Source organism: Natator depressus, chromosome 5, assembly GCF_965152275.1.
Source record: "Natator depressus isolate rNatDep1 chromosome 5, rNatDep2.hap1, whole genome shotgun sequence".
Classification (NCBI taxonomy): domain Eukaryota; kingdom Metazoa; phylum Chordata; order Testudines; family Cheloniidae; genus Natator; species Natator depressus.
Genome location: NC_134238.1, coordinates 61,231,834 through 61,239,777, shown reverse-complemented (window position 1 = coordinate 61,239,777; position 7,944 = coordinate 61,231,834).

The window sequence follows — 7,944 nt, the reverse complement described above, 5'->3', positions numbered from 1 at the left end:
AAGCTTATACAGGGTAAATTCATAAATTGTCCACCCTCTATAACACTGATAGAGAGATATGCACAGCTGTTTGCTCCTGCAGGTATTAATCACTTGCTCTGGGTTAATTAATAAAACAAGTGATTTTATTAAGTATAAAAAGTAGAATTTAAGTGCTTCCAAGTAATAACAGACAGAACAAAGTAAAGTTACCAATCAAAATCAAACAAAAACACGGAAGTCTAAGCCTAATACATTAAGAAACTGAATACAGGTAAATCTCACCCTCTGAGATGTTCCAATAAGCTTCTTTCACAGACTGGACTCCTTCCTAGTCTGGGCCAGTCCTTTTCAGACCAACATTGTAGTTTATGGCCTGGGTCCAGCAATCACTCACACCCCCGTAGTTACCGTCCTTTGTTCCAGTTTCTTTCAGGCATCTCTTTGGGATGGAGAGGCCATCTCTTGAGCCAGTTGAAGACAATATGAAGAGGCTTCCAGAGCATTTTATGTTCTCTCTCTTGTGGGTAGAAACCCCTTTATTCTTCTGTGCAAAAATCACAGTAACAAGATGGAGGCACCTAGGCAAATCACATGTCCATGAATGAATCAGCTTTTTGCAGGCCGACGCCATTGTTTACATGTTAGTTTGAACGTTCCCAGGAAAGCTCAGATGTGGATTGGCATCTCCCAAAGTCCATTGTCAGTTAAGTGTTTCTTGATTGGGCACTTACTGAGAATAGTCCTCTCTCAAGAAGCTGACCAAATGCTTCACTGATGCTACTTAGAATCAAACACATTGAGATACGAGTACATAGCCAATATTCATAACTTCAAATACAAAAATGATACACCCACAGACAGCATAATCATAACCAGCAAATTACAACCTTTCCATAGATACCTTACTTGACCTCCTTTGTACAAGATTTGGTGCAACTATAGGACCTTGGTTGCAACAGTGATCTATACAGTCACCAAAAAGAGAAGGAGTACTTGTGGCACCTTAGAGACTAACCAATATATTTGAGCATTTGTTTACATTGACCATGCACAGGTACGGCCACCCGCAGCTCCCAGTGGCCACAATTCTCTGTTCTTGGCCAACGCTCCCACTGGGAGCTGCGGTTGGCCGTGCCTGCGCGCAATCAGTGTAAACAAACTGCCTCATGGCCTGCCAGCGGATTACCCTGATGGGCTGCAGGTTGCTCACCACTGTCCTAGGTGCTACAATGATAAATAGTGGATATACATAAAAAAGTGGAAAACATAGCAGTGCAGTAACTAATGCCCAGTTCAGTATGCTTTGATACGCAAGCCAAACAGCAAGTCACTAAGATGATGTGGGAGATTTTTGCTTAAGACCAACCAAGAAAGCAAAAAAACAAAAACAAAAAAAAATCTGACTTTCTCCTTCATGTCAGGGATAGTTTCAGTGTACTGCTTAGTAGTTCTTTGGTCTGGGCTGTAATGAAAAGGAGACTCTATATCCAGCTTTGCTAGAAGCTTCCAATTTGAGGGAATGCCAATTTGACTATTCAGCTCGAAAAATTAAATGGCAAGTCTCTGGTATCTACAGCTATTGGCAGGGTCTGAGCAGAAGCATCTGCACAATTTCCATCATGGGAGGGCAGCTCTAAGTACAGGCACTCAATGTTTTCAATGACAGATTCATATGAATATTTAGGAGATGGCAACACACTGGCAGAAGTTGATGCTTGTTAAAAGTGAAGGAAACAGAGCTGTCAGAGGATGCTGTTTGACGTGCACAAGAACAAATTTGTATTGGTCCTACAAACCTATAGAAACATGCTGAACACACCTGAGCACCAGCCAGTGGCCCCTTATCTATGAACTCTGTTCAGAGAGATTCAGAGCACTCCTGTGACAGGGGTCAGAGGGGTAAGCCCATAAGAGCAAACCAAGGCTTGAAATGGGTGGCAAATGAATTTTAAGGATAATTTTGAATTGTATTTCACTCGGAAAGGGGGAGAAATGTATGAATTACCAGGTTAAGGGGAAAGGCCACAACAACATTTGGAATGCAGCTGGGGGGGTAGATATATATCATAGAGCTGGGGCTCCCCAGCTCCATGGCAGGGAGCTTGAAAGCCCTGGGCTCTCCAACTCTAAGACAGTCAGCATGGGCGGGCTGACCAAGACCCTGAAAGCCCAGGCTCCCCAGCAGCCCACCCTGTGTTCTGTTGGAAACCTGCCTATGTTTCATGGGAAGTTCACAGAAACTGACATTTCCACAAAACATTTTGGTTTCAATGAACTGGCATTTCCCAACAAAACCCTATTTTCTTGCAACATTCCCAACCAACTCTACTCACAACCCCTTCCTGGCTTTCTGCCTCTAACACACACAACCTGCAACTGATATCCTAGCCCCTGCCTTTTGCAATGAGGTATTGGACTAGATGACCTCCCGAGGTCTCTTCCAACCCTAATATTCTATGATTCTAAAGTAGAAACACATAAGAACGGCCACACTGGGTCAGACCAATATCCTGTCTTCCAACAGTGGCCAATACCATGTGCCCCAGAGGGAATGAACAGAAGAGGTAAACATCAAGTGATCCATCTCCTGTTGCCCACTCCCAGCTCCTAGCAAACAGAGGCTAGGGACACCATCTCTGCCGATCCTGGCTAATAGCCATTGATAGACTTATCCTCAATGAACTTATCTAGGTGTTTTGGGGTTTTTTAACCCTACTATAGTCTTGGCCTTCACAACATCCTCTGGCAAACAGTTCCACAGGTTGACTGGGTGTTGTATGAAGAAATACTTCCTTTTGTTTGTTTTAAAACCTGCTGCCTATTAATTTCATTTGGTGGCCCCTAGTTCTTGTGTTATGAGAAGGAGTAAATAGCACTTCCTTATTTACTCTCTCCACACCAGTCATGATTTTATAGACCTCTATTATATCTCCCCTCCCATATAGGGAGAATATACATAAAAACTAATATATAAGAATCAGACTAAAAATTACTTTACAAAATCTCATTATGAAACTATGGATGCAAATTTTCTAGAAAATGGAGTTAATACAAGTGATCAAAGAACACAAATGAACAGACTCAATGACTGATTAAGTAGTTTGATCATGGAGTCAAATCCACTTTCAGTTCATGCAAAATGTATTCATTTCCACTGGCTGAGAGCTTCAAAAATGTTAGAACTACAGAAACAATTTTCAAAAAGCGAACTACCAAAGAATTCTGAGGAAATATTTTCCCCAAGCAGGGACGATGAGTCACTGTAGATAGTGTGTGTGTGGGTCGGTGGAGGAAGAAAGCACTATTTAAAGGTTCTGGTGGTATGCAGTGGGGTTCAGGGAAGAGCATATAAATGCTGGCAGAAATTGGGGGAAGGGGAACGTGACCCCATGTGCCTCCCGCACATGTTGCCTTTGCCCCCAAACATAGTCAGTCTTAACATATGGGAATGAAACTGTAGGATTTAATTTTTTTCAAAGTATTTAAAAAGATGACAAATATGCAAATATTTTGTGTTGTGTTGTTTTGCTCATAATAAGGATTTCAAACTGATTGAGGCTGGCATTAGACTTATATCATAATTACTGTTCTGCACTGTCATTTTGTTTATTTTCACAGGTTAGTTACCAGTGTTTTAGGTAAAGGAGTTTGAGTAGAATGATAAATTGGTGTAAACCAGTAAAAAAAACAATTTGGGAGGGTACTTTTTTTGTTAACCACTAACGTTTTACACAACTGTTGTATCCTGTAGCTCTGAGACTGAAGCAGTTCCCACAGTGTAAAACATAGCACAGACACGGTGGAGGTTGGAAAAAATCAAACAATGTTAATATCGTGCTATGATTGGCTCACAAGGCAACGCTGCCCACCTATTTCTTTGCATCTATTTAGTGTGATGCTGAATTAAAACAAACTATCCTCCACAGATAAAGATAGATAAGATAAACAGGTAAACATGGGGCAAAAATGCAAATCTATGCCTGAATACCAACAAAAAAATCAGTATTTAGAAATTTTCAAGAAAATGAAAGACGGGAGCGAAGAGGCTGCATTGTGCGGCGAGCTCTGTAACATTGAGGTCAGTGCTCGCGCTGGCAGAATAAAGGAGCATGTCAAAAGCAAGTAATGCAAGAAGTGTAAAGAAGAAAGTGAGCTTTGGGATAAACAGTCACTATCAAGAGCTTTCACCAGGGTTTTCATGAAAGAGGACACAGCATGATAGTGATTCATGCATGCTCTTTGTTTCGCTGGACAGCTGCTGTTAATTACACAGGGGCCTATTGGTGACTTTGTGCGACAATACCATCCAGCAGCAAAAACCCTTCCTAATGCAGACCACCTCACTCGTAAGCATCTGAAACAATAAGACGATGCTTTAGTATCTAAACTGATGGAACCAATTGATGGAAATATGTCCAGTCTGATTTTTGAGAAGTCTCCTGATGCTTTGGACTGTCCAATTCTTGGCATTTTGTTTTCAGGTTTTTTTATTTCAAAGCAAATAAACCCACATTGTTTTGTGCGGATGTGACAGTCATCTCCTTTGCCGACATCCATTTTGTCAAGGCAATAACTGACACGTTTCAGATGTACTGACTAACTTGGGAAAATGTGGCCACAACACACAGATTCTGCTTCCTACAGACAGAGTTTGCACAGGAGATTAAACTCAATCAGAAACCAAAGCTGCTATATATTACTTATCCTGCTCATCTGATTAACCTTGCGTTGTCAGCAGCTACTTCTACAGAAGAAATGGAAGACATGAAATCTTGCATCATTGCATTTGGGTCCGTTTTCAAGCATGCGACCAAGTTAAAGGCTTTGTTTTACACAGTGAGAGTGAGACAAGTTCAGAGCTGACTGCCAATTACCTACTCGTTATGCCACATCAGTGGATGAGCTTGTACTGCGCTACATGACATGTAAATGTGTGGACTGTGCTAATTTAGCTCCAAGATCATCCTAAATTTCTGGGTTCTAAATCGGAAGCTCTGAAGGGAGACTGGCAAATAGCCAAAATGACTGCCAGATTCCACACACCATGGTAATGTTAATTGTTGAAAACACAGTGTGACACCCAGAAAACACTGGCGTTTTCTCTGCATACTGCCAACATATTGGCTAATACAGTCATTACATTGGCTAATACAGTCATTTACCAGATCCTGACAACCAAAATCTCAGCTGAATTGAGCACAAAAGCTTCAGGAGAAACATACTGTGAAAAAAACCCAACTGCTTCTGGAAATCCTTCAGAGCCCAGAACACAAGAAAACCAAAAAAACTTTCAGCACAACATTCAGCGAGAAATGGGATACGACCATAGCCTGTATTCTGAACCCCAAAGTGTATGGTGCTGAAGGTTCTTCTTGGATTGTCATTCAGATGTTGCACCCCTTCCTCAAGGTGAATTTTGCAGCAGACTAGGATCGTTATGCCAGGGCATTTCAGCCATTTGCCACCGAAGATCAAATTTCAAATCTGAAAGGGGAATTTACTACTTACCTGAACATTCCTAACTCTGACCACATGAAACTGGATGTGCTGGCTGTTTGAAACGGTCATGAAGACACACTTCCCAACTTCAGCAAAGTGGCACGGCGAGCTTTGAGCATACCCCCTGGATCTACTGATGCAGAGCGCTTATTTTCAAAGTTTTCCACAACAGCAAGAGGCTCAACATGAGGGAAGATACTTTGAAGAAAATTATGTGAGCATATGCAAACCAGGATTTCTGGAAAAACTACTATCTCAGAGACAAAAAATACCTTTGTACATAAAAAAATAGTTATACTGTAGTAAAATGTGTATATTATGAAAAGTTTGTGGAGATTTCCCCCCCCCCCCCCCATTTTAAAGCTGATTTCATCCCAGTTTTAATGTTTGGAAAATAAACACCAAAAAATTCCCAGAATTTAAAAAAAAAAAAAAAATAAACTGAAAACACAGAACACTAATCATAATGCAGGTTGAATACAAAGTCAAATTGTAGGGGAAAGCATGTTACTTATTCATAAATAACCGATTGCTCTTTCCCAGTTCTACATTAGAGATTTTTGCACTAGTTGGTGCTACACTGTTGTAAGAATCCCAGATTGTAAGTGTAGTGGCAATATATAACCAGAGATGAAAGTAAGCCGGTATGCCGTGCTAGACCAGACCAGCTTCCCAAGGCTGGTGATTTAAAGGGCCCAGTGCTCCCTGCAGTGGCCGGAGCCCCGGGCCCTTTAAATTGCCTCCCGTGCCCTGCTGCCAGAACCCTGAGGCTCCGGCAGCAGGGCTTGGGCGACAAGTTAAAGGGCCCGGGGCTCCGGCTGCTGTGGGAAGCCCCGGGGCTCCCAGCTGCCTCTGCAGCTGGTAGCTCTGGGGGTGATTTAAAGGCCCTGGGGCTCCCAGCAGCAGCTGGAGCCCAGGAGCCTTTAAATCTTGATTTAAAAGGCCCCACCTCTTCTGGTTGAGGTCATGCCCCCACTCAGGACTCTGGCATACCGGTAAGTCCTTTAAGTTACTTTCACCCCTGTATATAACAAAGTGCATTAGTTGACTTGCACACAGTGACTTGACAACTATGCACTAATCTCCCCAAAATCCAAAGGTCTGGGGACTGAATTTCCTCTTCTAGTATTACAAAAATATATCTCCATTGACTTCTAGGGAGTTAGAAATGACTTGTGCCAAAGTAATAGTGTGGTGCATCAGACCCTTTGTATTTAAATTTATGGAACCCTGAAACTTATTTTTTGGTTACACTTTTCTCTAGATCTGCTGGAGTCTTGAGGCAGCTACAAATAGTGCCAATATATAAAATCACAACCAACAGAACAGTTTTGAAACTGAAGAAGAAAGTAAAATCCAGGCTGGCAAAGAAAAATTTGATTTTTACTTTATGCATTATGTAATCTTTTGGCAGTTTCATACCAGATCTGTTTTCTAACATCTTCTGTGCTTGCTAGAGTATCAAGCATTTTGTGCTTCCCAGCTTCAGAAACTGAAGACACTATAGCATGCTGAAAAGGAACCCCACCATCAATGCAATCTTCAGAACATCAGTAAGCAGACTAGACAAGATGACAGACCTCTAAGACAACATGAAAGAAGCCTCCACGCGAAGGTTTTAACTAAGATGAGGGAAGTGATGCCTTTCGTTAGAGTGCTTAACTTGGTGGCGCCAATAATTCCATCGGACAGATGAGCTCCTGTCAAGAGAGCCATTGCTCAGACATTCTAGACAGTGGGGAAGGCAGAGTTATAGAATACGTATTTACAGTAAATTGTGCAAAACGTTCAGACGGCCTGGCACAAGAACCACATTGATTTATAACAATGAATTCTGGGAAATGATGCTACTATTGAATAACTGCCTCATGAGCTTACAGTGTTAAATTCAGGCGCTAGTAATTTCGCAGTCACAGCCAGTGACACCATGGATAGAAAGCATTAGTCTCAAGCATATTTTGCCTCATGGCATTTTAACATCATATGCGGATTCTTGGTGATATAGCTTTAAAAGACTTTGAAAACAATGACCTAGCAAAGATTTTTCAGGGAAAAAAAGAAGCTTAACTGCAATGCATGTTAATCAGACAAGATTCAAGGAGCAGTATTTCCACACACATACGAAAAAAAAAGTAGTTTGGATAGCTAAAGCAGCTAAAGGAGGACTTGCAATTTCACCAAATGCAAAGCAGATCTGTTTGTCTCTCTTTTACTGGTCTGGCTGCAAAGTTAGCATATTCATGTTTCAAGTTTATTCCTTTTCCAATCAGTCGTCAAGCTCTAAACAGAACATCAGGAACAGATACTAAGATAAACCAAATGCAAATGTATTTGGCTAAGATATCTTACTACACAGTTATTTATCCCAATGGGATTATCTTGTGGTACATTTCCTCTTTTTGGTTTGACTATTTGGAAGACACAAAGTGACCACACATTGGGTTGGTGAAGCAGCAAAGAACA